Source organism: Tauraco erythrolophus, chromosome 5 (genome assembly GCF_009769465.1).
Source record: "Tauraco erythrolophus isolate bTauEry1 chromosome 5, bTauEry1.pri, whole genome shotgun sequence".
Classification (NCBI taxonomy): Eukaryota; Metazoa; Chordata; class Aves; order Musophagiformes; family Musophagidae; genus Tauraco; species Tauraco erythrolophus.
The window spans coordinates 15,049,196-15,069,249 of record NC_141469.1 but is presented as its reverse complement, the minus strand read 5'-3'; the positions used below and the strand labels follow the sequence as shown (position 1 = coordinate 15,069,249).

Genomic DNA, 20,054 nt, shown 5'->3' with positions numbered 1-20,054 from the left:
TCAGTATCATAAGTTCCTATGTGTATAAGTGCTGTGATATATCGTTTACCCTAACTACCTTATAAAGATTAACAGCTGTGTGCTACACCTGAAGTTGGAACACAAGGCTGTAGTGCAGGTTCTTTACTCTGGCTTGTCTCTTCCTTCTCATTATGTACGTGAAGATACTGTTTTGGACAAGTTAACATAGTGGAACTGTGCCATAAGCTAAAAGTACATTTGTTTATGCCTGGTGCCTAGAGGCTGTTTGTTTGAATGCATGGTCATTTTGAAGGTAGAGAAGCCATAGGGATTAAACTTTTTTTCCCTAGTAGTTATTTGAACACCAAAAATTGTAGGGAGCTAAGTTTTTCAAATAATAATGCAGATTGCTATTGCATGAAGCTATAGCTGAATTGGCTCTTCTAGGGGAGCATTGGAGGGGGTAAAAAAAGGGAGGTGTAAAACTTTAAAAGTATACAGCACTCAACACAGCGCCATTTACAGGTTCTCCAGCACTTGCTAAATAAACCGAGCTGACTCTCAGTAGTCTTATGTTTCTGCAAATTCGCTGCACTTCAAAGACTTAAAGAAGCTATATTGTTTTAGAAAGCTTGTTCTTAAACAGAACTCTGAAGAGCAGTTAGAGTTTCACTCAGAAATGTTCACTTGTTGAAGTCAGCACGAAGTATGATACTGACTTCAGTAGAGATGGAATTGTGGTCATCTCCCTTTTTTGCTTTTGTGGTATCGTGCACATATTGCTGCTCTGCATCAAAGGTAAAAGAGGCTGCTTTATGGAAAATAATCCCCACAGCTCTGAAGTGGCTTAAATGCTGTTTTAAAAAAAAAAAATCACTGAGTCTTGGCTACTGTGAGAAGACTGGTGACAGAATTAGTACTAAGTTGGCAATTAGTTGCTGTAGACCATGAAAGTATTTGAATTAATCTAGATTCAAAAGCTGTTTTGAAAAAGCATGTGTAAATCTGAACCTTCTTTACTTTTTTCTAAAAGGTTAGCAAATAAAATGCTAAGTTAAAGAAAATGTTGGTTTTGGTTTTTTTTATCAAGGAATGTGGTTAATTTCTACTTATGTGTCCTTTTCATGAGGGTCCTTTACAACTTGCGTAACATGTTCTCTTGTCAGTACCCAAAGTCCAGTTCAAAGAACCAATGTATGTAGCAAATGAAAAAGATGAACAGCTGGTGGCTCTCATTTATCGAAGCGGAAAGGCCAAATACAGATGATTCTGTAGTGGTGTTTCTCCCCGGTGAGCTTTTCTCATTGGAATTAGAAAATAGTGTGTTACTTTTGTCTCACAAGTAATCTGATGGTAAAGAAGAGCCAGCCCTCCAGGACATTCTGTGAGTTGTTAAAGCCAGCTGAGCTTCTGTGCCTGAAGAAGGCGGCACAGGACTATTTAATAAATAGTTTTGTGACTATGACAGCAGCACTTTCAAAGATTTTTATGGCCAAAGTTGGACAATAAAGGATTCAGTAATATTGAACATCATCTGCTACACTTTTGAGCATAGCACTTGTTCATGAGAATAAGCAGGAATAATACTGATGCAGTGCCTGCGTCAGAGAAGAATCAGAGCAGCTGGTGCCTTGCTACCCTGCTGAATGCTGCGAGGGATGTTGCTTAGTTCCCATTGTGTCAGAGTCACGGGATTCTTCCTTTGCAAGGATTGACTCAAATACAACAAAAAAAAGTGAAATGTGCCAGTCAGCACTAGTCTCTGCTTCCGTGTTCTTGAAACTGTCTTTTCTATGGCAAGCCTGAAAAAGCGTGGGGTTTTTTTTATTTTGTTTTTATCCTGATCTTTTGTATTCCTGTGAAGATAATGTCTTGTTCTTGCTTCATACCTCTCTACAGGAGAAACTGAGAAGCCCTGTGTGGTAAGCCCATCGTCCCTCTGGAGGATGATGTAATTTATGAGGAGGAGGAATTCAGATTGGTGCTTGGAACACCAAAAAGTGATTCCACATTTAGTGTTTCCATTGGGGATCAGGAGGAGACCGTGATCAAGATTAAAGATGAAGAAGATGGTGAGTTTTACGTTAATTGTTGATTATATATGTAGCTGCAAACGGGATAAAAGTTTACATTTTGAATTTGCACCCTTTTAATCTATTCTGAATGCATCACTGTCATTGCCTTTTGTGGGATAATGGGAAGAGGAATTCTCTTGTTTATTTCCATTCCGTTTATTGCTCTATATGTGTTGTTTTCATAAAAGTATCATAGAATCACAGAATGGTTTGGGTTGGAAGGGACCTTAAAGATCATCTAGTTCCAACCCTTCAGCCATGGACAGGGATACCTTCCACTAGACCAGGTTGCTCAAAGCCTCATATCGTAACTTTGAGTAAGTTGAAAGACTCATGGATACCTTGGGTCAAATTCACACACACAAAAAAAAAAAAAAGAAAAAGAAAAAATAACATAGTATAATTGATAATTCTGTAACATTTAAGAAAATCAGATTTATCTCATACCTTTGACAAGTCGTTAGAATAAATAACTTCTAAAAGTAACTGTTTTGTTCAAAAGCTAAACATATTTCTAAATATTCCACTCTAGACTCCACTAAAGCAAACACCAGGGAACCAGATATTCTCCTTTCAATAATGGCTACAAACTTCTATCTGAATTCTATTTCCAAAATACTTCACTTCAGTCATTGCAGGCAGCAATCAATAAACCAAATTAATAGCCAAACTATCACTGTGAATTTTCATGTTTGTTATGACCTTCTCATTTCCTTTGGACTATCCACTCTTGGATAAGGTGTTTGCGCTTGATCTAGTTGACATGAGTAAATTTTTTTTTTCTTTTTTTAAAGTTCAGGTTTTTGTTGTGTTTTTGTGAGTTTTTTTCCCTCACCTAGGACCAGTGATAAAATTCTCTGAAATAAAACACAGCATTCAGGAGCCTCAGGAACCTGGAGAAATTGCACTAGTAAGAATCCATGTTCCACGCCTCGGTGATAGCTCCAGTGTCTGTGGTCAGAGTGCACAGTATGGATGGCTCAGCCACCTCAGGGGAAGACTACAATCCAGTGTCAGAAGGTAAGGGCTTCATTGGGTGTGGGGATGGAAAACATGAGTTTGGAAAGTGCCTTCCTGCAAATGAATGCTGGACAGGGAGCTGAATTCTTGTTTTGATAACCAAATGGCAAGTACTGTACTTTAGACTAGTATGCTTCACTATGCGTGTTTTGGCATGGGAGATTTGAGTATTGTCTGGTTTTGTTTTTCTCCAAGCTAACTGTGGGACATGTAAGGGACTGTATTAGCACTGAATTGGAGGTGGGATCCTGTTTGCTCTGGGCTGCTTTGAAATTCCTAACCTGGAATGCAAACTCAGGATTTCTTCATAAGAATGAAAGTTCAGCAGAGCTCGGTTTGTTACCTGCCCAAGTCATGTGTTTGAGCAGAATTTGGTTCTTGAGCTTTGCCTTTCAGGTCCCCTGAGGTGGCAGAGGGTTAGGATATTGTTATGATATTACAGCTTCAAATGATACTGGAATATGCTCAAATTCCTGGTTCTGCTCTTTTAAGGCAATTGTCTAGATTTGTTCTGCTTTCATCATCCTGCAGTATGGAAGAGAAAGAAACACAGTAAGGAGTTGCCGGTGGTGGGATACTTTCACAGAAAAGCCCATTTCTGACAGCTGGCACCCAGGTCCTCCATCTCCCAGGAAAGAGTCCAAGCCTCAAGGTTACAGACTCATGTTCTCTTTCTGTGACCCACCACCTTTGGATTTTGTTTTCCTCATAGCGACATGGTTTTGATGGAGTGTCACCCTCGCAGGAACAGTTTATAGCCTGGTGGTTATGCAAACTCCCTAGAGGAGTAATTCTTCTACAGTGTCTCCCAGAGAGGTATTACCTTGAATACAATTAGAGTAAAATGAACACACAAAGCCTCTCATTTCTTGAGTATTTGTGCTATTGACTAAGAGCTGGTGTCAGAAAAATGAGTACCGCTTCCTCCTGACTTTTAGCAAGAACTAACAATAGGACCACAGATGCCTATTTCTAATAGACCATTCTGGTCTTGGGATTTCATGTAGATGAACATGTGAGACCCAGTGCCAAATATGTTGACTTTCAGTTCCAAGTGCAGTGGTTTGGATCCTGCTTAAATATGCATTGTAAATGGAGCCTGAGACAGTATTTGTACTGGTATAATAATGTACCTGTGATCATTCCTTGGCATGCAGACCCACTCTGTTGAACTTTCTTTGCCAACTGAAGCAGGATCTCTGCATGAAAACTGCCTCCCTGGCCCGCACTAATTCTTAACTGTGTCCAGGAATTATTTGGAAGCAAGCTAGTTGTCTTGGTGCAAAATCATGTCAGGATATTATGGTTTTGTATTATTTTAAGTATTCCAACAAGTTATCAATATCAATTTGTATTTATTTTTTCTGTCCAGTGAAAGTGGGTTAGTTTTACTTGGTCATTGTGCTGAAGAACAGATGCTAACAGCTCAGTCTCCTAGTACATTGTACTTGGAGCAAAAACACGTTATTGCAACAGAATATGTTACTTGAACACAATTGGCAAAGAAAACAATTGTCTGGCTCTTGATTTTGCATTAATTTGTTGGAGGTTTTTTTTAATCAGATATTGAATTTGGAAAAGGAGAAACTGAGCATTTTGTTGAAGTAGAGATTCTGTATGATGGCATAAGAGAAGTGAGAGAAGCATTTACTGTCCACCTGAAAGTTGATGAGAACATGGTAGCAGAAACACAGGTGACACAAAAAGTTACCATTTGTAATGATATTTTTTTTTATTTGTATAAAAACGTCTAAAAAACCATGTACTCACAGCGTACATGACGAGTACAGCCTGGTATTCCTATGCTCCTGTGGTTAGTTTCATGCATACCAGTCTAAATACTGTTATAAATTAGCTGTAAATCCACACACTTTGAACAACGTCTGGAAGGACTGAATTACAAATTTTATGTGTTGACCTGCTCCACAGAGTTTGGCAGTGGAGAGAACTCTCATTCTTTCCAAGTTATTGGAAAGGGGTGACAACATCGGTGGACAAGGGTCGACCAACGGATGTCATCTACTTGGACTTGTGCAAAGCTTTTGACACTGTCCCGCACGACATTCTTCTCTCTAAACTAGAGAGTCAAGGGTTTGATGGATGGACCACTCGGTGGATAAGGAATTGGCTCAATGGCCGCACTCAGAGAGTAGTGGTCAACGGCTCAATGTCCAAGTGGAGACCGGTCACGAGTGGCGTCCCTCAGGGGTCCGTGTTGGGCCCGGCCCTCTTCAACATCTTTGTCGGTGACGTGGACAGTGGCATGGAGTGCACCCTCAGCAAGTTCGCCGATGACACCAAGCTGTGTGGTGCCGTCGACACGCTGGAAGGGAGGGATGCCATCCAGAGGGACCTCGACAGGCTGGAGAGGTGGGCCCGTACCAACCTCATGAAGTTTAACCAGGCCAAATGCAAGGTCCTACATCTGGGTCGTGGCAATCCCAGGCATAAATACAGACTGGGTGGTGAATGGATCGACAGCAGCCCTGAGGAGAAGGACTTGGGAGTACTGGTGGACGAGAAGCTCAATATGAGCCGGCAATGTGCTCTTGCGGCCCAGAAGGCCAACCGCGTCCTGGGCTGCATCAAGAGGAGCGTGGCCAGCAGGTCGAGGGAGGTGATTCTCCCCCTCTACTCTGCCCTCGTGAGACCTCACTTGGAGTACTGCGTCCAGTTCTGGAGTCCCCAACATAAGAAGGACATGGACCAGTTGGAGAGGGTCCAGAGGAGGGCCACGAAGATGATAAGAGGGCTGGAGCACCTTTCCTATGAGGACAGGCTGAAAGAGTTGGGGCTGTTCAGCCTGGAGAAGAGGAGGCTCCGGGGTGACCTTATAGCGGTCTTCCAGTACCTCAAGGGGGCCTACAGGAAAGATGGGGAGAGGCTGTTCAGGAGGGCCAGTTATGATAGGACAAGGGGTAACGGTTTTAAAATAGAGGGAGGTAGGTTCAGGTTGGATATTAGGAAAAAATTTTTTACCATGAGAGTGGTAGAACACTGGAACAGGTTGCCCAGAGAGGTGGTGGATGCTCCATCCCTGGAGACGTTCAAGGCCAGGTTGGACGAGGCCCTGAGCAACCTGATCTAGTTGGAGATATCCCTGTTCCTTGCAGGGGGGTTGGACTAGATGACCTTTGAAGGTCCCTTCCAGCCCTAACCATTCTATGATTCTATGATTCTATTGGTATACATCTTAGGGAAGTATAGTGTGCTAACTGGCTTGTAGAAACCTCTTCTGACTTTTCCCATTACATCAAAAGATTTTAAAATAAAAAAAAAAGAAAAAAAAAAAAAAGAAAGAAGCTGTGAGTGCTGGAGACCCAGTATGACAGAAAGACCGCGTTGGTCCCTCTCTAAACACGTGCAGAGAGATGTGGCAGCAGCAGCTGCAGCCGTGCTGTAGTGCTCTGATCAGTGCTCTGTGTCACCTCGTGTGCCCCAGAACAGCTTTGTGAGGCTTCTCACCCTTTCCTGTGGTAGGAGATCTGTGAGCAGGGAGGAAGGCACGAATGGGGACAGATGGGCGTAGATTCATCTCCCGTTTTTTCCCATATTTTGATGAAGCTAAGGAGAGCACAACAAGTGTTAGAGCTACTACAGTTCTGAAGAGCACTGCCTGCCATTTTGGGCTTAGATTTAAGATCTGATTTGACTTAAATACTAGCAACTTGTTACTTCAATACATACAGAAAAACTATGGCCCCGGGATCCATTACATCATGTATACTATACCTTGATAAATTTATAGGCCGCCAATTTAAAAACAGGCTCTAAAGTTGACATGCAGTCTTTATACTTGAGTTGGTAAAAGCCTAAACCTGCTGTCAAGTGAGATGAAATTGATGTGTAGGCTGAAGCTGTTACATGGTCTCTGGAATTAGTTTAGGAGAGTTTGGGGGTTTGTTTTTGTATTTTATGTTTGTGGCAAAGTTTGGGAAGGGGGGGTGGGTGAGTCAGGAGTGAAGTTGAGCACAGGAAAATGAGGAGCAAAGGTGGTGGTTTAATGTTTGTTTCTTACTACCCAAATCTACTTTAATTGGCAATAAATTAAATTAATTTTCACCAAGTTGAGTGTGTTTTGCCCATCAGAGTAATTGTTAAGCAACCTCCCTATCTTTGGCTGGACCCGTGAGCTTTCTCATCCTATTTCCTCCTCCCGCCATGCTGAGGGTGGGGAGTAAGTGAGCAACTGGGTGGATGTTTGACTGTTTGCCAAGACTAACCTTTTTTTTTTTCTTAAAAATGAAAATTGGAATATTTTTAGTTTCCTTTTTTTAGTGTTTTGGGAATTAATTCTTCCTTAATTTTTAACTAGTTGCTGGTGAACAGATTTTAAGTGGAAAACCTTTAAAAACCACTGAGGAGTGAATCTTCCTTAATACAAGTCACCAATTTATCAAAGAATCCTGGGTAAAACCAGAATGAATTTGGTGGCAGAAATTAAATTGCAGACACTACTTCTCCTTCTCCCTCCTTTCCTTATTTTCAGCTATATACATAAGCTTTTCTCTCTCTCAGCTCAGATGAGTAAAGCCATTATGTACATTGAAGAAATGAATAGTGTTGCAGATGTGATGTTTCCAGCTGGGCCCCAGGTTGTCTCACTTCTGATGTATGACGATACTGATAAAAGCAAAGAGAATCCACACCCTCCAACTGGCTATCCCGTTGTCTGTGTAATGGTAAGGTTTATTTCTGCATGCTTTTGTCCAGCTTACTCATTCCATGCTCTGGACCATGTAGGAAAATTGAAAAAGTATTCAATTCTGGAAAATGACAACCAAAAGCCACAGGCTGTTACTGTGTCAGAGGCACTTGCATAAGTCTTTCTGCTGACCTAACTTGGAGAAAGAGAGCTTTTAAGAGAAGGGTTACTAACACCCCTAACCAGTGACAGCTCTTTCTGGAGTGAGTGTTTCTGGGCTGTTCTGTCAAACTAATAGCCAGTTCCAGGGGATGGCTGGGACACATGGAATTAGGGCCAAAAAAATAGAGATTTCTGAACCCAAAGCTGAGCAGGCAGGAAGGTGAGGAAGAGATAAGTGCTGCCCAAAAAACATCTCTGGCTGGGCTATACAGAGCTTTCCAGAAACGGTTCACATCCTGGGCTTTGTGGGCAGAGCTGTGCCGTGAGCAGCTGAGCAGCAGATTTTACAAAAGCTGACTGAACAGCCTCTGGTATCAGCCATCTGTCCTGTCTACAGGAGACTGCTCTCCCAGACACAGCTGGCAGAGGTCCACATACTTGTGTGCCTGCTGCTTCTGTGTAAAATCAGGTGTTTTAAACTGTTCATCAAGGATCATTTTGAGGGGAAAAAAAAAAAAAAAAAGCTGAATTTTGCACTAGCAAGAAGCACACGTGCATCTTCACTCCTGCTTGATTCTGTTGTGGGAGCAGCAACAGGCTGCTGGGAAGCAAGCAGTTGTAACTTGGCAGCTCTTTGCCAGGGATGTATGAATTCAAGCCATTAATTTTATATTTCTAACAGTTTCTAATTTATGGTAGTGGTTTCACACTGGGATTTTTCAATCTAGAGTGCTTGAATTTGGGAGAACTGACTTTGATGTTGTCAACTACGGGTTCAGTTTTTAGAGTTAGCACTAGCATTTTCCAGGTTTTCATAGTCAGAGGTGACACATTAATTGTAACAACTCACTACTATCCGGGATTTGATTTTTTTGTTTGTTTGTTCTTGTTTTTAATTTAAAAAGCCCCATGACATTCATTGGTACCCCCTCAATTAAGGGAGAATAGTGTGCCTGCATAAAGGTCTTATTTTGTTGATACTGCTTTAGTAATAAGCACAGTACTGTTAGAATAATACTTCACGGTTTGCTTGGCTGGAGCAGCTGTAGGTAAGAATAGATAACTCCCTGTATTTTGTGTAATCCCAACTCATAGGCATGCAATCCCAAGTATTCAGACTACGACAAAACCGGATCCATCTGTGCCACGGAAAACATCAATGACACTCTGACCCTGTACCGCTGGCTTTTCAGTGCTCCCAGTGGGAGTGACGGTGTCACCAGCCCGATGAGGGAGGTGGACTCCAGCACTTTTTTTACCAGCACCAAATCCATCTCCCTGGACTCTATATACTTCCAGGCAGGCTCCAGGCTTCAGTGTGCAGCTCGAGCTGTGAATGCCAGTGGTGATGCAGGTCTGGAGCTGCTAAATCCAATCTATACAGTAAACAGAGGAAGGTAAGTTGTTAATGACGGGAATTAGGTAGCCTTTCTTGGGGAAAAATGAGGTAGTGTTTGCAGCTGATGGTGGTCTGCTATGGGATGTTTTGGTTTAGGGCAGTAGTGCTCGTACATTAACTTTTTTTCATACACATATGGGACTATTGAAAAGCAAAAGTGTCTTGTAATTGTCTCGTCAGCTCTGATGTTTCAAGAGTTTGCATCTATCATAGGTCATGTGTAAAAAAAAAAAAAATTGGGCAGCGTATGATGCTAATGATTTTTTAATACCTAATTTAACTAGTGAGTAGAGCAGAATTTGACTTCCCTAGTCTTGGGTCCTTTGCTTTTCTCCATATCCGTATTTCAAATATACCTCTATTTCCGTGTGATTTTAGTTTAAACAACACAGCTACTGACACTGAGAGCAGATTATAGGTGTGTTGAATTTGACATTGTGTAACGACCTGCAGACTAAAACCAGTTAAAATACAGGTGCTGGAAAAGGGTGGGGGCATGAAATCCATGTGGAAATTCAGATCTTGCAGCACTGCATGCATTACTTTGCTGTGAACTTAGGCTGTGGTAAGGGGACATCCTAATTCTGGGTTTAGCCCACATCCCTCAAGTTTCTTAACTGTGATTTGTACCTAGATGTGTATGTCTAATCTTGTTGCTTTTTCTCAGAAATCCAGATGAGTAAAATGCATCTTTTTTGGTCAATCAGATAGTGACTAGAACAGTTACTTGGGATTTACTTTAAAATCCTTTTCTGCCCGAATTAAAGCAGCAGCCTGACTTTACTGAATCTCGGGATTCATGGGGCCAAAACGTTGAGTGCTAGGGGGTGGCTCTTCTCTATTTCTTTAGACTAAAATGTTCCATTTAGGCTCTGTGATTAAATACTGAGTGAGAGAAGCATTAGCTCACCGACTATGCAAGTGGATCATGCTGTGCTTCCTCCGCGCTCTGTTTTGTGCAGTGCAGTCCTTCTGCTACATCTCCTCTGCTACATGGAGTCCTTCACCTCCATCTTCAGCTGAAGTGCAAAACCCCTGGGCAGGATTGAACTATGCGGGAAGAATTGAAGAAATTTTGTGTTACCAGGGTATTAGTGACAGTTCTGTTGTAGTGGCCGTGGCCTGTCCACGGGACAAGGCAAGGCTTGTGGATAGAGGCAGTGTTTTTTGTTAAGATCACAAGTTGGGGAAGTAAGGGAAGCTTTTGGGCATGCAATGCAGACTGAAATCCATCAAGGTTTTAGGCAGTTGTGATCATGCTCAGTGGCTGAAAAGTAGCTCCCATGAGACTTTCTGTCATTAGGAGGTTGGGCTGTAGCCTGTGAAGTTTTCAAGGTTCCCTGAGGCTCCTAAATATTAGATTGATAGATTTGAAGTGGCCATTATGCACCATAGCTCCTCTGTGGATTTAACGTTATAGTCTTAAAGTGCCAGTTCTTTGTGCAATTCGATCAAAAATGATCTTTGCCTCAGTCATACAGAGAAAAAGAAAGCAACTGAAATACCTCTCCGGTGTAAGTGGTAGGCCCTGCAGAACAGCATAAACTGTCCCTGTGTGTTTTAGTTAGCTGTTGTCTGCAAGATGCTCTCAGACAGCCTGGTTTTGAAGCAAGAGCTCAGGTGTGATTGTGAACCACCCTGCCCTTCACCTCGGTAAGTGATGGCTGCCAAGGTAAGTGCTGATGGAAAGATACCATCTCTCTGTTTGAAGGGAAGAAGAACAAATCCTTATCAGGAAGAGGTCATGTTCCTCAACCGCTGCTGGACATTGAAGAGTTTCCATGCTTCTGCCCTTGCCTCGTCAGAAAAGGACCTTTTGGCCCTAGGAGCTAGACCAAGCAGCATGAGCAGAGCTGTGAGGAGATCCCTAATTAGCACGTCAACATTTCTGCATTTTTCTGTGCAGAAATAGGTCTATGGACAGACATCTCCAAGCTGCTTAACGCAGATACAACACAGTTTAGCAGACATGTCACAACCTGTCTTTCCCCTTTGCTCAGGTCTTTGTCAACCTCGCATCCCAGGAACAGTAGGAGCAGAACCTTTCTCAGCTAAAATTTGCTACACGGGTCCAGATGATCCTGACCATCCCAGTCTGATCCAACTAACAGTCACAATGCCCCATATGAATGGTAAGTATCAAGTGGTGAGAGTAACCACTTAATTAACACATGCTGCTTTGGACTTTTCGTCTCCCATAGGTTTGTCTCCCAGTTGTTTGCTGCTTTGTAGCAGAACCATGAATAATCCATGTTTAATGAACAACTTGCCAATTGCAAGGTTAATGTATGGATGAAACATTGGACATCCTTAACTCCTATGTTTCCAGACTGCAGCTCTAAAAGTATTTTCACATGCAGTTAGTAAATAGTTTATTTGCTCTTTTCCATTCAAGCTGTTAATGGGTCATGTTACGTTTCTGTTTCAGGAATGCTGCCAGTTATCTCCACACACCCCATATCGAACTTTGAGCTAACGCCTAGCCCAGACGGCACTCGTGTGGGACACCACAAGTGCTCCAATCTACTGGACTATAATGAGGTCCAGACCAAACATGGGTTTGTTACAGAGGAAACTAAGAACCCCAAAGTGATTGGAGAAGCATCACCCTACCAGTACAGCAGTGCTCTGCGGTCTGCCAAAACCTTGCGTTTCTACCAGAACCTCAACCTTGAGGCTTGCCTGTGGGAGCTCAACAGCTGCTACGATACGTGTGAGCTGCTGACGGACTGTGATGGCTCCATTGGCACAGATGGGCAGGTACGTGGCACTGAAACGCCCTCCTCTCTCAAGAAGAGGCTTTGGAAGCACAAGTCCAACAGAAAGCGTTGTTAAGGATTGCAGGAGAAAGGATTTAGTCATCATGCAGGCAGTTTGATACGTGGTCCCTTAGCACAAATGTTTTTTAGAAGTACAGGTTTGTTCCTTTGCACACTGTATTTCTGTGCACGGACATGATTCATCTTCCCGGTAACTGAGCGCAGCTCACTGCATTGCTGTTGCTCCTAGTCTGGACTGTAGAAACTCTGCTTTTTTCACTCAAAAGAGCTTTTCCAGACTGTGTACGTGCTTGTGCTATGACCCAAACCCCGTGTAGCAGCATATTCAAAGAAGAGCCTACAATTTTATTGCCTTATAGAAGTAAACCATATGTGTAAAGTATGTTCTAAGGCTACATAAAAAAATGCTTTTTTACAAAAAAAAAAAAAAAAACCAAACCAAAACACAACAAAACACTTGTTTAATTAGAAGGTCTAGTTTGTGCTTATAGTATTTGCACTTTAGGCAGAGCTGTCAAGCAGGTGAGATTTTATAAACAGAGGTTTGGTTGATAAGGAACAAAAAAATACCTAATACATGTTTGATTCCCACTGCCACCACGGCAAGGTCAGTCCCTCAAAGGCCGGATGGTGGGTGCTCTGTATTAGTCCTCGTTCTGACGAGCGGCAGAGGAGAGTCAGCACCTGTGAGCGCCTTGCCTGTGCTGCTGGGGTGCACTGGCAGCGCTGGTGCGCACGCTTCTTGCATGAGCCAGTGCACCATGATTGCAAATGGTAATGTCCAACTTTGTGTAAGCATTTACGGTGCTGCTGGGAATTCAGCTTGGCCTCAGGGGCAACGTGAGCTGGAAAAGTGGTTGTTCAGAGGCTATGGAGAAAGGCTCATTTCTCTAATCTTTTCCCAGGTGCGAGATTACTCAGGTACTTACACTGCAAAACTCATCCCTTGCAGTGCTGTGCCCGGTCAGCGATATGCCCTTCCTCTCATCGGCAACCCACGGGACCCAATTGCATTTGACATGGACGTCAGGTTCCAACAGGTACACCATTTTACTTAGAATTACACGTTTTTCCGAGAAGCCTCATGGGCAAAACCAGCCAAAAGCAAATTTAGGCTGAAAGGCAGATGTTCTGTAACCACTGAAAGAGATGTTCTGGCATCGGTAATCCAGTACCAGTTGTCAAGAGAAAATCATGGAGTATTTCAGATGGCATCAGGAGTTTTACAGTGCTTGTAGATTGCTTTAGATCTCATCTTCTCAGGCGAGATAAAGTAATTAATTTTTTCCAGTAATTGAAATCTTATTTTTCCATTTATTTACCTCATAGTCCAGCCTATTCCCAAGTATTTTGCTGCTTTTTTTTTCAGGAAGACAGAGGCTGAAGGGGGAAAGAATTAATTCTAAGCGAGATTGTTTTCAAAAATAACTTGTAGTCCTGAGGTTGATTTTTAAAACTGAGAATCCGTGTGCTGTATCGAGAGAGTCTTTCTCTCAAGCAGTGGGAAACACTATTCAGAGTTAGTGTGGCATTGTGAGAATTTTCCTGTGTATATTAAAGCAAAAAAAGAAAAAGAGCAGTGCACCAAGTAGCAGTAACTTACTGTTGTAGACTGTTAACAAAGACGCAGAAGTTCTGTTGCAGTTCGCTTGAGGAATGACTTGAATGGCACTTGGAGACCGAGGGCTCTAAATCTGGGACTTAACTTCCAGTGAACATACTAAACTTTTCAAAACCTCAGTATAACTTGCATCCTGCAGTCAATACATAAAAAATAACCTGATTTTTTTTCTTCCCCCCAAAAAAAAGTACTGGATACCTGAGAGGCCTTGTCAGTGGCAGTCAGCCCTTTTGGCCATCAGAGCTGCTCTCTTTAGCCTTCTACTTCATTATCCAGTTGCGTGGCATGTGTGGCAAGTGTGGAGACAACCGTATTATGTGCAGATTAACAGAACGTCTCAGTCTTGTTTGCTCAAACAATTGATGTTGAATTTAATTTAAAGATGCTTCTTCAGCACTAGTCTTCCTCCTGCCATCTTGTAACACAGGACGAGAATGCTACGTCGGAAGACGTGAATGATTTGATAAGGAAGGAAATGACTGGATTTGTGGTGGCATTTGCATATTAAGTTAAATTTGCACTTCTGTGTGTATAGTCACACCCTTATGACTGTTACCCCTAGATGCTGCGTTTATTGTGGTCAACAAGATTGAATAGTGGCGTGAGACAGTTTAGTCCTTTACCTTACTCCTGTGTTGGAGAGCCGTTTGCCTTCTGTTCCCCTCTCCATCTCCCTGATGTTACACCTGTGGTGTGTCTCGCAGCACTCAGCGGTGCCGGAGTCCCAGGACAGGCACGGGCTCATGGCTGGGTGCCAGCTCCCTCCATCCAAACGTGCTGGGTTCTGCTGGGCTCCCGCAGCCACGTGGTGTTTGTGGTGGGGATGGCAGGAAGGTGGTGACTGGGAGTGACCTACCATTGCACCAGGGGAATTAACCTACTTGCAGGGGAGCTCCTGTGTTGTCTCCAGGCGTGGGCCGTTGGCTGGGTTACTCTTCTGGGCAAACTGCAGGCAGCTTCTAGGTGGCAAGCGGAACGTGCTCGGTGCAGCCGGGGGTGAGTAGGGGCAGTTGAGGTTTCCCATCTTGTGCTTGTTGGTTTGAATGTGCAGATTGTTGTCTAGAGCAGGGGAAACGAGTTGGTGTTGAGCTAAGTCCTGGTCCTGATCTAGCTTTATTGGCCTCTTGCCCACAGCCCTGTTCTCCCAGTAACTTTTGCAAGTGTCACTGAAGAGACACATTGCTGTCCTCTGTCTGAGGAAACAAGTGTCTGTTGCTGTTTTACTCCGCACTACAGTTGTGTATTTTAACGGGTCATGATGAGAAGCACAACAGGAGGTTTTTGTACGTGTGTAGGAGGGGAACTTAAAAATGCTGTGTGCTGCTGAAAGGTTTGAGCAGAACATCGCTGCTGTGGCGGTGGTGTGCAATGATCATTGTGAAGCTGTAACCGAGGCGTTTTTTTGATCATTTAATTTCACTTGTTCCCACAGGTCAGTGACCCAGTGGCAGCAGAGTTCAGTCTAAATACTCAAATGTTTCTGCTGTCCAAAAAGGAGCTTTGGATGTCTGATGGATCAGTGGGATTTGGAGAAGGAGCTGATGTAGCCTTCACCAAAGGTAAAAAAAGGTCAATTGTACATTCAGCATATTATGAAAGCTAAAACAGAACCACTTTTTAACAAGAGCTGAATATGTATTGTACTGGTTTTATAACCCCTGCATAAACTATGTATTTCCACTGCAGAAAAGTAAAATACAGAAGCACTAAAAATGTGGTGTGACTTAGTGTAATTGAAGCAGGCTTTGGTTCTGTTTATGGGCTCTGAGAGGAAAAACATTCCAAAGGCAGGTGCGGAATTCGGGCGCCTATGTCTGAAACTGCAGTTCTGGAAACTCTTGCTCAGTTACTGCACAATCACATGTTCCCCTCACTCTGGTTGTTTTGCTTTGAAGCTGACCACTCTAGAACTTCTTGCCCCATTTTGAGAGGGCTAAGGAATTTCAGAGCTTAGGTTATTCCAGTCAGAAGTGCAGGAATTTAATACTTGTACACCTGAGGCTCCTTGGCTTGATCACGCAGCCGTTCTCAATTGCAGACTGGATGCACAATAACTGCAACTGCATTCAGCCAAGCTGCTCAGATTCATTCTTGATTTTTTTTTTTTCCACTGCTGGCCCAGGGCAGGTGCTCTCACACACACTGTACTCACTCACTGACTGGAGCTGTTATCAGGTTCCAGGGAAACTCCTGGTAATGGCAGCGTTGGACCAGAAATAATTTTGGTTATCAGTCTGAAACCCAAATGTCCTGTTAAGAACTTTATTTTGCTATCAGGTGGGATAGTTTCTTATACGTGAATATGGGTTGCCCTCTAGTGAAGAGAAAGGAAAAGCTTGCTTAAAAAAGAGCCGTGCTGTGAGAACCACGCGTCAGTACGAATTGTAACAGAAAATAAGCCTAAAGCCCATGATAAATTAGTAGTAACAGCCATGGAACAGCCTGTCTTCCCGGGCAGAGGGAAATACACTTAGAGCTCGATAATACCTGTTCTGAGAATTTTTAACAACAACGGTTTGGTAGTAACTTGATTTAATAATTTTAAATGGACCGGTGTAATGTAAAATGTATTACTCTGCTTTACTAGGATCTGAAATCTGTGGCCGAGTGATGGTGGATCCAGCTCAGAATCTTGGTGACTCCTTCAGCTGCAGCATCGAGATGGTGTTCCTTTGCACTGGTGCTGATGGGTACATGCCCAAGTACAGCCCAGGCAATCAGGAATATGGATGCCGGGCTGACTCACCCTCCCTCTTGTACAGATTCCAGATCCTGGTACGTAACCAAACAGTTATGGTAGTGTGCATTTTTTTTAGATCCCTGATTTCCATGTGAATCTGGAAATATGAAGCCTTCTTCCTTTAGGCTAAAGCTCACCCTGAGACACAAGCAAGAGCCTTTGGAAACATAGCGTTTCATGCTACATTAGCAGCTGATCACGCAGATGCTTTTCCTCTAGTAAAACACTATTGATCCATCAGATCTATCAGATATCCAAAGCTCCTTTTGGACAGCAGAAACACTTGAATATTTAGACTGAACTCTGCTGTCACTAGGTCACTGACCTGGTGGTAAAACAGCCTGGTTCTGAGGGTTTCACCCTGTCATCTGCTCCGCTCTTCCAGGTAAGTTGTGTCTGGTAAGTGTATCACAGAAATTCTTTCATGCTAAAAGATGACTGAGGTGGAGAACAGAGCATGCAAGTTATCACGGGCACAGACTTCAGCAACACGTCGACTTTGCTTCCCTCTCTCCAACAGTGTGGAAACGACGACAGCATCGCTGTGTAACCCTGAGCTGCCTTTCTGCAGCCTTGCTGTCACTACAGGCGTGCACACCTGGGACTGGTAGCAGAAGGTGGGGTGGTTCTTGCCCAAATTACCTAGTCTGCAGTGTTTTTGTAGGTAAAGGCAGTAGCCTTTCTGCATTAACACTAGAAAGAAGCAGCTTAGAACCTCGTTTATCTGAGCTACTTCAGCAGTCTGCATTAAGAAAAGAGAGGCTTCATCTCCAAGTGCCTATTTCTGCCATTTAATTAGACATATTTAGCAGCAAACTTTGATCCAGACAGATGTCGCATCTGATGCGAGGTCTTTTCCAGTTTATAGTCAATGTGCATGGGGGACGGGTTGTTCTGAGTTTTGGGGTTTTTATGTGTTTGGGGTTTTGGTTTGTTTGTTTTGTTTTTTTTTTTTAAGGTGGCAGCTGGCTGAGAATAGTACATTCATACTATTTACATGGTCCGATCAAAGGAAAATGCACACAGGCACAACAGCAAAAGAAGTCTTGAATTACCACCATGCGTTGTCCTCTGCTAAAGAGTTAGCACCGCAGCCCTGAAACGCAGCAGAAGAGCCAACCCAGATGCCCCAGACTTCATGCAAGACATTGGAGCAGATAAAAACATGGGCACAAATATTCAGCGCGTTGCGCTTGACCGATCTGACAAGGCTGGCATCATCCAGAAGGACGTGGTCCCCAGCTGGTGAGCCACATCGCAAGCCAGTTCTGGAAGTGACAAGCCGGGACTCTGGAAACAGTATTGTGTCTGTTACTGGAGGTGTGACAGGACTGCTGCTTCTGATCTGCGCTGTGGTCGTAACTCTCTTTTTGTTGAAGCACAGGAAACAGGGATCTGCTGGGAAAAGCAAGGCACCCATCAGCCACTCCAGCAGCAGTGAAACCGTGACCACGTGCCACACCAGCAGTTCAGAAGTCTCACCAGTTCCTCGGGTGCTTGGCTTTTAACATGCAGCTTCACCAAAAGCAGGCTCCCATCTCGCTCGTGGCCGACTCCGGTTCTAACAGGGTTGGTGTAATAGTTTGTGTGTCACTGACGGACAGAAACCAAACTCGTACTCACTGAATGGGAGTTGATGCTTTTTTCCTTTTTTTCTTAATCTTCTGAATATATGCAGCAGTAAAGATGTCTTTTATCCACCATGAAAGGTTGGTGCTTAGAAGGATGCTGGCTTTGATTGCATGTACAGTATCTAGCTTTCATCTGGTTTTTGTTTTGTTCTGTTTTTTCTTGTTTTTTATAGCTAGCTATTGCTGGGGAAGGAAGAAGGTATTAGTATTAGAATGCAAACTAAGTAGTAGATGATGGTGTACTTTTTTATGAGTGATACCAGCAGTTTTGTCTCATATTTCAATGCGGCTCTCGGACATACGGACAGCGGCGGGAGGCTCACACAGGTAAGGTGTAATTGCAGTTATCTGCAAGGAGAGCACCAGGTGTGATCAATGAGAATTAGAACTGTATTTGTAAAGCCACTCTGGAAAACAGTTAGGTGCTGACATTAAGTGCTTTCAAACATGCCTAAAGGGATCCTAATACTTCAGAACAATGCTAACGAGGACTACTTTCCCATGTCGTACACTAATTGCCTGCCTGCCTTTGCTTGATACAGCACTACAGCATCAAAGTACAGGCACATACAAGGCAGCTTGTTTGGCCAGACGGCACTGGGGGAACCTACCGGTATTGTCTAGAGCAAATACTTGGCTTCATTTTTCACTTCTACCTGAATGAAAATGGATTTTCTGTAACTAGTAGGATGCCATTTGGGAGATCAAGGTTTAGTTCCTTTCGCTTTCTGCCTGCTGGCACTTGAGACTTGTTAGCACAAATGACGTGCTGCTCAGCGAGTTAACAGCTCTTGCCCTTCTGCTTCCTCTAAAGGTTTTTATTGAGGCTAGTTGTAAACAAGCCAGATGGTGGCTTGTGTTTTTTGATAGTGTTTGGGTTTTTTTTGTTGAAAAGGGATGCTTTGCAAAGGGCTTCTTGTAAAGGAAGGCTTCAGCATTGCAGCATTTTCGTTTTGGTTATGCTAAGTGTAAGCAGTTAGCCTGCTGTCTTCTAGGGCGCTATGACAATTCAACTTGTAAAGTGTTGTAGATTGGCTCTTAACCCTGCTGTCCATACCAAGTTCTTTTGATTTTTTGAAGAGCAAAGCTTGGTTACGCAACCTCATCTCACCTGGTGGCTGCAAATCAGTCACCTGCAAATAGAGACTAGTGAGAACTGTACTGCTGCACATGAAATCTACATGTGGGAATGCGCAGCTTCTTCTAAGTCTCATTTTGCTTAAGTGCTTAAGCTCCAAAAAGCTCATTTTTTTTCTAGAGATGCATTTCTTCCTGTTTACACAACACTGATGCCTTTTGATATGTGTTCTTAAAAGGGCCAAAACTGAGCAAGGATTACTCAATGCAAACTGAGCATTTGTTCTGTGGTTGGTTGCCTTTTTTTTCTTCCTAGTAAATTCCCAAATTATGCCATAGTAGATGATGGCATTGGGAAACACCCGATTTCATCTCAGTCACTGTATGTCAGGTGACATAAAAGACAGGACAGCGCAGGAAACACTCGTGCTGGTACAGTTTGAACCTCCGTGAATGGTGTGGACTGCCAGAGGAACGATCCTGCACACCTGGAGGCAGCAGCGGTTCTTCTCACAGCAATCAAGACTGCCTCTGCATTTACCACAGCTGTTTGAGAGAAGGGGGCTGGTTTACATATTTTTACATATTGTTACGTTTCCTGTTCTATCTTGTTGCTGTTTGCCAATAAAAACAATTCTATGATTCTTAGGCCCTTCTACTGAAGTACAAACCTCAGTATGACTGCCTGACTTACCTTTCTTCTGGCACAGCCTGCAAGCAAAAAATGTTATCTTGTTCCAATCTGTATGTCTGTCCATCATTAACAGAGTAGATTCGTGCAGCACAATTAAGTTCAATAAAGGTAAGGTCAGAGCCACAGGATTTCTAGAAACAGGGGTTTGACTGGTGGTGGCTTGTAACAAGAAAACACAACTAAATAGTTCTATTGATCATAATGGGAAAAGTGTTCAACCTAAGAGGAAAAAATCTGGGTGGTGACTAA

At 43.2% G+C, this 20,054-nt stretch overlaps 1 pseudogene across 1 annotated transcript in view; it reads left to right on the top strand.

Annotated features, from left to right (window-relative positions):
- LOC104382396 (FRAS1-related extracellular matrix protein 2-like) overlaps positions 1-19,825 on the top strand; it is a 42,107-nt pseudogene extending 22,282 nt beyond the window's left edge. Inside the window, exons 7-24 of the transcript XR_015222157.1 lie at positions 1,128-1,251; positions 1,861-2,033; positions 2,876-3,056; positions 4,620-4,750; positions 7,580-7,738; positions 8,959-9,260; positions 10,683-10,776; positions 11,175-11,394; positions 11,691-12,022; positions 12,948-13,082; positions 15,096-15,222; positions 16,251-16,438; positions 16,529-16,621; positions 16,720-16,788; positions 17,362-17,634; positions 17,666-17,972; positions 18,208-18,361; positions 19,761-19,825. The product of XR_015222157.1 is annotated as an FRAS1-related extracellular matrix protein 2-like (transcript). The remainder of the gene's footprint in view (positions 1-1,127; positions 1,252-1,860; positions 2,034-2,875; positions 3,057-4,619; positions 4,751-7,579; positions 7,739-8,958; positions 9,261-10,682; positions 10,777-11,174; positions 11,395-11,690; positions 12,023-12,947; positions 13,083-15,095; positions 15,223-16,250; positions 16,439-16,528; positions 16,622-16,719; positions 16,789-17,361; positions 17,635-17,665; positions 17,973-18,207; positions 18,362-19,760) is intronic.
- The last annotated feature ends 229 nt before the right edge of the window (positions 19,826-20,054 follow it).